The sequence below is a fragment of the Podarcis raffonei genome, chromosome 15 (genome assembly GCF_027172205.1).
Source record: "Podarcis raffonei isolate rPodRaf1 chromosome 15, rPodRaf1.pri, whole genome shotgun sequence".
In the NCBI taxonomy this organism is placed as follows: domain Eukaryota; kingdom Metazoa; phylum Chordata; class Lepidosauria; order Squamata; family Lacertidae; genus Podarcis; species Podarcis raffonei.
Window position 1 is genome coordinate 870,940 of NC_070616.1, and position 9,187 is coordinate 880,126.

A 9,187-nucleotide genomic window follows, 5' to 3' on the forward strand; every position below is an offset into this window, starting at 1 on the left:
CATTGTGTAAATAATGTATATAAAGCAGATACTTTGAGGGGACTTTCATTCATTCCTCCTCACCACTATGAGCTGAATAAAGAGCATGAAATCACTTTGCGACTCTGAGAATATTTCAGGTCTTCTCAGGCCTAGTCTGAGACACCAGCCCTGAGAGACTGAAGAAGTGGATGGACTCCCACCCCATGGCTGTTCTCACCCCTGCACCACACCAGCTCCCTCCCAATATTCTGAGGTGCTTCTTCCTCCTGGTAACTTTCCACTCCACCATTTTTGGGTGACCAAGCAGATGCCTCTCCTGGGAAGCCCCCCAGCAGGACCCCCATAGCTGCTGCTCTCCCAGTTTGCTATTCCCAGCAACTGGTATTCAGAGGCCAGCTGCCTCTCACGGGGGAGGAAGAACCTTGCCATTGTGACTAGGAGACACACTAAGCCTTACTCTCTTCTGTTCATATATCTCATCCTTCATAACAGCAGCAGCTGGATCAGGCCAAAGCAGAGCTATCTACTCTGGCATCCCGTCCTCACAGTGGCCAAATATCCCTGGGAGTCTAGGTAGACTGCCTGTGGACCTGGAGGTTCCATAGGACCATAATAAGAGCCTGGCTGCTGGATCAGGCCAAAGGAGACCCATCTAGCCTAGACTCCTGCTTTCACATTGGCCAACCAGGCGCCCCCAAAGGGAAACACGCAAGCTCCCCCCAATTTAGTTTCCCAGCAATAGGCATGCAGAGGCCTCTGGCAGTGGCTATAGGCATTCAGCGGCTAGTTCATAGCTAGACAGAATAGTACCCGCAGAGACAAGGACAGGAGGATATCTCTTGCAAAGCTATTCCAGACTTTGGGTACCACAACTGGAAAGACTCTGTTTCCATAACTCATCAGCCACCATCCAGTAACTGGTGGGTGGGGGCAGGGAAGGAGCATCGTTTTGTGGGATGAGCAGCTGTTGAGAAATTCTTATCCCATGCAGTTTGAGGCTTTGAAAGGTCAAAACCAATGCAAGAGATAAGCAATACAACCCTATGTGCTGGGAAGGAATGCCTAAATAGTTACCCGAAAGATAAATAGGCAAAACCATCTCCCTGTGGCCAGCAGATGGCGCCCCAGCCAGGTTTTAGAGAAAGGGGTTTTCCTTCTGGGAACTTTTGGGTGAGCCCTGAAGGAGAGCAAGTCGGGGGTCTCTTAGGATCCCTTGATTCTTCTTCTAGTCTCTCCTGCCTCCCCACCGACAGCGCACAGCGCAGTGGAGAACATGTATTTTCGCCGCTTGGGATAGTTGCTTGCCTTTAAAAAACGGAAAAATACCTTTAATTGGTTCAGGAAAGGGGTCAGTTTGGACCCACCCGCGGGTCACCCTCTTCCGATTTCTATCCCACCTTCCGATTTTATCCTCCCAACCAGCCCTGCGCGGGGGGTTCGGCTAAGAAAGAGACCCTGCGCGGCCCAGGGTCAGGCTGAGCAGGAACTGCACTCGGGGTCTCTCCGGGGTCCCAGCCCGGCCCTCTCGCCGCTGCAGAGTCGCCCCCTCCTGCCCCCCCCAGGAGCTTCTCCTCTCGCAGCAGGCGGGGGGGGGGAGTAAAAATGGTCAATGGAGGGAGAGGAGAGGCTTGCCCGCTTCTGAGCTAACTCCTTAGCATTTACAGAAAGGTAGCCGTGTTGGTCTGCCATAGTCAAAACAATTTTTTTTTCCCCTTCCAGTAGCACCTTAAAGACCAACTAAGTTAGTTCTTGGTATGAGCTTTCGTGTGCATGCACACTTCTTCAGATACACAGAAGAAGAAGTGTATCTGAAGAAGTGTGCATGCACACGAAAGCTCATACCAAGAACTAACTTAGCTGGTCTTTAAGGTGCTACTGGAAGGAAAAAATTTTTTTGTCCTTAGCATTTGCCTGGCTGATGACCCTCCTTCCTCCGGAGACGGGCCAGGGGTCTGAGCAAGGGGCGCCCGAGGGGGGGGGGCTGCGAGGGGACGGCCAAGCACCAGGGGGGAGACGGGGGGGGGGCTGTCGCCTTCCTGGGATTTGCTGCGCGCCTCTCAGCCTCAGTCTCCCCTCCGGGAAATGGGAATAAAAGAAACCTCCTCCGCGGAGGGGTGAGCAGGGCAGCCTTGCCCGAGTTCTCCCCTGTCCCATGTGGACTCGAGGGAAACGGGTGCGCGCGCCCCTCACCTTGGCACAGGTGCGCCGGAGATGCTGCGCTGCCCTCCCCAGGGGCGGCCAAGGGGAGTTACGTAAGTCCCCGCTGGGCGCCCGAGGCAGCGGCCTATACATAGCCCGGCGGCGGCGGCGGCGGCGGCGGCTATTTCAGTCCCGGGCGGCCAGGAGGAGGTCAGAGCGGCGCAAAGGCGCCCGAGGCCGCAGTCGGGAAAGTGGCGCTGGCGAGGCGGCGGCTGGTCGAGGCTCGGGCACCCGAAGCGGCCGCAGGGCGCCTAACGGGGCTGGCGACGGGTGACGGGAGAGCCTGGGAGCGGGAGCCTCTTCCTCGGGTCCTCCGTCTAACGCAGAAGCGGAGGGGGCCGCGGCTGCAGCCGCCTTCCCTGGGAGAGGAGTTGGTTCTTTTTTCCTTCTAGAAATCCCCACGGGAAGAGCCAGGATTCTGGCTGAGATGGCTCAGAAACATTTGCCCCAAGGAAAGCCTCCTGCCTTCTTCACTGGAGATTTCCAAACACGCGTTGCCTATTTTAATATTTTGTTGGAAGCCGCCAAGAGTGGCTGGGGAAGCCCAGCCAGATGGGTGGGGTATAAATTATTATTATTATTATTATTATTATTATTATTATTATTATTATTCCTCTCTAGCTGCCATTCCTGAATCACAGGGGGTTGGACTAGATGACTCTAGAGGGCCCCTTCCAGCTGTATAATTCTATGATTCTGCCACAGCCCTCCTAGTTGGCACCGGGAGTCGTGAGATGGGCCTGGAACCCCAGCAGCAAAAGCAGCTGCCTGGGCCTAGGTCCACCTTCCTCACCCCATCTCTGCTGCCAGTTCCCTTGCTCCAGGCCTCCAGCCGTGGGTCAGCTGCTCTCTGGCCTCCCCACACCCTCCAGGCCAATGGGGGGGCTGTTTCAGGTGACATGGGAAGAGCGAAGGCCACGACTGCTGGATTTCTGCTGCTGCCCCTGTGGCCACAGAGCATTCCTCTGCCGCCTCCTCCCATGACTCATCCAGGAATGTCTGGAGAGTGAGACAAGCGAGGCTCCCTCCCTCTACACCCCAGGGCTGCGGAGGGCGGGCGGAGGGGCCCCGCAGAGGCTGCCTTTCCCCCTCCCATGTGGCATCCCTCAGGATGGTGCCCTTTACACCTGTGTTCACACATGCAGGCAAGGTCTGGCGGGAGAACCAGGAGCTGCTTGTGGGGGCCTTTGCTGCCCAGGTGGGTTTGCCCTGCCCCTCCAGCACCAAAGGGAAGGGCGTGGCATTTCCTGGTTAGAAAAGCCCTCCCTGGGTACCTTCCCCCTTCCAGGGGGCTGCCTGCCAGACTCCTGAGCCAGGATGTGGTGCCCTCTGCCTCTCCTGCCACCCACCATGTGGCACCACGCCTGGGCACCTCTGTCTCTCTGGCTGGAAAGGGAGCCCCTGCCACGCTGAGCTGCCTCCAGGGCTCCGTCAGGCCCACATGCTGCAGGAAGGGCGGAGGCACATAGCTGACATTGCTGGGGCATTGGCTCATGTGCAGAAGCCTGATTCGCTCTGCAGCTTCTGGCAGGGTCTGGAGGGGCCTTGGCAGGCCAGGAGTCCTGCAAGGACAGGAGAGGCAAGCCAGGACTGGGGAGGGGAGAGCAGGGACTGCCCCAGAGGAGGAGGGGGCAAGCAGGGGGAAGCAACTTTCTGGGTGAGGGTTTGGCAGACTCCAGAGGGAGGGAAAGGAGTTGCAGCCGCCTGGAGTGGGTTGGTGGGCCCCATCCCACTCCTGTCTCTCCTGGGACATCTGGTCCCTATGTAACAGGTCACCTCCAGGGACTAAGTTGCCAAGGCAGGCCAGAGGAAGAGGTCAGTGTGTTTGGGTGAAACAGAAGCTGCTGTGTCAAGCTTGTGAGGAATAAACATATCGCCTCAGTTCTCTCTCAACAGCCCTCCTGAGGCTTCCTGGCCTGCTTCCTCACAGGGACAAGAGAAGCTGCCTTCTGCTGAGTCATAAGAACATGCGAAGCGCAGGCTGGATCAGGCCAGTGGTCCATCTGTTCCAGCATCCTGTCACCAACCAGGTGCCTAAATGGGGAACCCGCAAGCGGGACCTGAGTGCATGAGCCCTCTCCCCTCCTGCAGTTTCTAGCAACCAAGATTCAGAAGCATTTACTGCCTCCCAACTCTGCAGAGCAGTCATTGTAGTTAGTGGCCACCTCCATCAGAAGAGGACGCAGGTGGCGCTGTGGGTTAAACCACAGAGCCTAGGACTTGCCGATCAGAAGGTCGGGGGTTTGAATCCCCGCGACGGGGTGAGCTCCCGTTGCTCAGTCCCTGCTCCTGCCAACCTAGCAGTTCGAAAGCACATCGAAGTGCAAGTAGATAACTAGGTACCGCTCAGGCAGGAAGGTAAACGGCGTTTCCATGTGCTGCTCTGGCTCGCCAGAAGCAGCTTAGTCATGCTGGCCACATGACCTGGAAGCTGTACGCCGGCTCCCTCGGCCAATAAAGTGAGATGAGCGCCACAACCCCAGAGTCGGCCACAACTGGACCTAATGGTCAGGGGTCCCTTTACCTTTTACCATCAGAAGACTCTTGTGCTCCACACGGACCAGCAGCAGTGGCTCTCCCAGGGCTTCAGGCCTACCTGGAGATGCCGCCAGTGGGGACAGAGCCATCTGCATGCCAAGCAGGGCCTCTGTGCCCACGCACTTGGCCTCTTCGCCTCCTGAGACCCTCCCAAGCCTCCTGTGCCTTAGATCCTCACCCTCATAGGCCCCCACAGCCCTCCCAAAGTGCCTCCCCTTGAACCTGACCAAAGAGGCAGAATGATAGAATAATAAAAGCATAGAATTGTAGTGGTGGAAGGCAACCCCAAGCGCCATCTATTCCAACCTGCTGCAATGCAGAAATCATGGCTAGAGAATCCCAGACAGGTGGCCTTGCTCAAAAAACCTCTGCCTCCCTATGAGCCCTTTTGGCCTCCTTGCCAGAGGCTGAGGACTAGGAAGCCACCTCCAAAAGCCGCTTAGGCTAATTAGGGCTTAGCAAAGTCTCCCTCCAGCCAATCGGCCGCCTCCTCCTCCCTCTCAGAAGCCTTTGCAATATGCATCTGTCATATCTAGAGCTCTCATTTGCCTCCCCCGCCATCCTTCCACCCTCCTGCTTCCTCCATGCTGAGCTTCTGCTCAGCCTCATGGCCGATTCCGTGGCCAGGATTTGGCAAGGGGCCTCTCCCCTCTCCCTCCCCAGCCTCTCAGTTAGGCTGCAGTCCTCTTTGGGCAGGATGTGTCCATTTGCGCCTGGCCAGCGTCAGAGGAGCAAAAGAGCAGGAGGGGAAGGCTAGGCTGCACCAGGGCGGCCTCTGTGCCCCACTCCCAACAGGGGGCTCAGCACAGACTGGCAGCAACAGTTCTCCAGCTTTGGGGCAAAGTCTCTCCTCCCAGCTCTGCCTGGACCTTCTGCATGTGGCTCTTTGGTCACGGAGGGGAGGGCTCTGGATGGCTCCCAGCCACTGTGGCCACGCTCTGCTTCCACCCCGACAGGCAGCAGTGCTTTGATTTCCACCCGGGATCCTGCTTGCTGCTTTCTCACTGTTCAGCCACTGGGAGAAGAGGGCACTCCCTGGACTATGGTGGGCTAGCTGTGGCCTGAGCCAGCAGGGCTCGCCTTGTCCTTATGATGAGCCCTTGCTCCAAAGGAGGAAACAACTTCGCCAACGCCGTCTACACGTGCAAAAAATCGTAACTCGCAACGCGGTGCTTCGCGCTTTTCCACCGCTGAGAGCAAGGGGGCTTCCCTCGGAGTGGGGGGCGGGAGTATGCAGGCGGCGGCCCCTTTAAGATCCAGTTTCGGGGAGGTGGCGCACGTGGGCTGCCCCCCCCGGTTGATTGCACGGTCGCCGCTGCGGCTCCTCAGGCGCGTGGTAATCACGTGGGCGGGATGTGGAAACAGCTGATTGGCCCCCTGAGGTCCCGGTTGCTGCTTTGCCTCCATCAGCTGTTACTGGGGCGAAGGGCGGCCAAACTTTCTTAAAGCGGCAGAAGCTTCACGGAGGGTGTTCGTGTGAATGCAATGCATTGGTTCATAGGCTTCAAAAGGGGGCTTCTGGCCGGGAAGTGGGGCGGCAGTTGGAACAGGTCCTGGAGGTCAGGGCTCTCGCGAGAGCTCCGCCTTCGTTCTGGAAAACTCTCCTCAGGAGGGCAGAGACGGGCCTCTGCGGCTATGGGGAATGGGCGAGCACTCTGCATGTGCTCAGAGACTGCCTCCCGTTTCGCGCGAACCACAATTCCCCCGCCCCCGCCAGCTGAGCAGCTAGAACGGTTTTGCCAGGGAGAAGTGGTTCGCACGTGTAAGGCGAGCGCATCTGGGCAGGTGGGGGGCGGCGACCCAGGTGGGGAGCAGGGGAATCCCCCTGACTCAAAGGCAAGAGCCGTCAAACGTGGTGCGTTCACACGGCGCCTCTGTCCAGAAGCCTCTTCGTCCTCCCGCCAATGACGCGTCCCCCAGACCCCCAGAGGCGCCCCACTCTCGCCCCGCCCGAGCCGTGGATGCGAGGAAACTGGGCCTGCGCTGCCATCAGGGCTTTAAAATAGGCTCCGAGAGGAGTCCTCTGCACATGCCCCGGGGCGCTCTTGTTTCGCCCTTCTTCCCCCGCCCCGATCCCGGCCCTTCTCTCCCGAGTTCTCCCGCGGAGCTCCCCCCCCACCCGCGCCTTCCCACGGCGGGAGGCGCAGCAGGGCAGATGGGGCGTCTGTCCCTTTAAACAATTTGCGCAGTCATCGTCCGCCCTGCCCGGATTGCCAAGTCACCGGGTTCAACTGAGTTCCCCGGGCCACGCCCCCTCGGCGGGCTCCGATTGGCGGGCGGCGGCGAAGGACGAGAGAGGCGCTTCCGATTGGCTCCCGCAGTTTGCAACATCTCGGAATCTTTGCCTGCGTCATTGAGCTGGAACTCTCGTTAAAGCTGCAGTGCGCGCGACCCCGGGAGCAAAGAAACGGGGGCGGCGGGCGGGCGAGGGGGGGGGGAGCCGGCTTGCGAAGCGAGCCAGACAGAAAGTCTTGCAATCAGCATCAATGGCATCAGTTGCCAGGGATGACGCGCCCCCCCGCCGCTGTCCCCTATTGCATTCATATTAGAGGGCCTCTTTCCCGGCCCCCCAGACGGGCTCGCCCCGCCGCAGCTTTTACTCCCCTCGAAAATGCCAACTCACAGCGGCGGCGGCGCCGGGCATGCCGGGAGGGTGCCGGAGCCGGTGCTCCCCAAACTACATTTCCCGGCAGCCCCTGGCGCGGGGTCTCCCTGGGCCAGCCAGCCGGGCCCCCCTCCCCTCCCCTCCCGGCTCAGCCCCTGTCAATCACGGCCGGCTTGGCTCGCACGTTGCAGCGAGACGGGGCGGGGCTCGGGGCCGAGGGAGGCCGCCGGCGGCGCTGATTGGCTGGGCCCGCTTGCCAATCGGGGGGCGGCGACTGGGCGGCAGGCGAGGCCGCCAGCTGATCAGAGGCAGCGGGAGCCGGTGAGTGCGGCGGGGCGGGCAGGCAGGCAGGCAGGCGGCCGGCGGGCGGAGAGGGAGAGGGGAAGGGGCGCCCAGTCGCGAGCCCGGCCCCGCCCCTTGAGCCGGGGTCCCCTCGGCCAGCTGCGGGGTTCCTACCCCGGAATGACCGAGGTGGCGGGGGGTTCCTCCCTCGACGGAGGTGGCCGCCCGGGGGTCCCGCTGACTCCCCCTCGCCCCCTGCTGCTCCCCCCTCCCGGGCCAAGCGGGGTCCCTGCCCTCCTTCGGGGTGGGGGCGAAAGGGTTACTCGGCGGGGTTGCCGCGACTGGGCTGCGGCCGGCGCCGCTTATGCAACCAGAGGCCGGTTATAGGGTTTCCAGTGGGTGGCACCCGCCCCGCCGCCGCCGCCGCCCCCGCCGGAGGTCACCTTCCCTTGGGCCCGGCCGGGGAGGGGCGTCTCGCTGCCCCGCGCCCGACCTGTGTGGCTGTCCCCCGACCCCGAGGGGGAGTCCCGAGACCAGACGCCTTCTTCCCACTCCGCGAAAGTTTGGCGCGCCCTGCCGGGAGGCGTCCGGGCAGCACCCCATGGACGGCACGGAGCCCCTTCCTCCGCCGGCTGCTGATTCATGCCTCGGAGCCCCCGGCAGGAGGGGGTGGAGTCCGGCCGGGCCGCCCTCGGGCCGAAGTTCAGCGCGGCAGACGGGCTGGAATGCGGAGCATCCGGAGCAAAGGCGCGTGGAATGCGCGTCGCGCCCCTTGGCGGGGTAAGTGGCGGCCCCGGGGCCGGGCTTGCTGCTGCCCGGCCTCGGCGAGGGTCCCCGCGGTGGAGGTGCTGCCCTTGGCCGGGCCGAGGGGGCGTGCCGCGCCGGGGCCCCGAGGGGGGCGAGCGGAGCCCTTTGGCCGAGCGGCGCTCCAGCGCGGATGAGTCAGAGCGGCTCTGGCGGAAGCTGCTGGTTCCTTCGGCATCCAGCCGGAGGCCAGAGGGCGCCGCCGCCGCCCGGGGAGAAGGCAGGCGGGGAGGCTGCGCAGGGCTTTCCTTCGCCGGCCCAGGGCGGCGGCGGCGGCTGCGCGCCCGTGTCTGCCCGCCTGGGCTCCGTACGCGCCGTCTAACGTGTCCCCGCTCGCTCCGCAGGCTCTGCGCCTGGTGGGCCCGCCTGGCTACCGCGCAGCAGTTCTTCAGTGGCATGCTTTACGTCTCCCCTCTCGCAACTAAAGCTGCCAGTTGAAGAACTGTTGGCCGTGGCTGCTCCTCTCCTGCCCCGACGGCGCCTCCGGATGGGTGTGGACGCGCCTGGCTGCGGCCTCCGGGTAAGTCGGACGTCTCTTCCGTGGGCTCTGGCCTTGGCTGGGGGTCCTGCGTGGCAGCCCCAGCTGGGAGCTGGTGTTGGTGGGCAGTCAGACTTTCTCAGCAGCTCAGCTTAGCCGTTTTCCCCACCCACTCCGGTTCCAGCCTTGCTGGTGCTCCCACCACCGTAGAGACAGAGGCCACAGGATGAAAGGGTGTGTTCTTGCGAGAGAGAAAAATGGCAGCTCCAGGAGGGCTAAGGGAGGAGCTCCACTCCTCT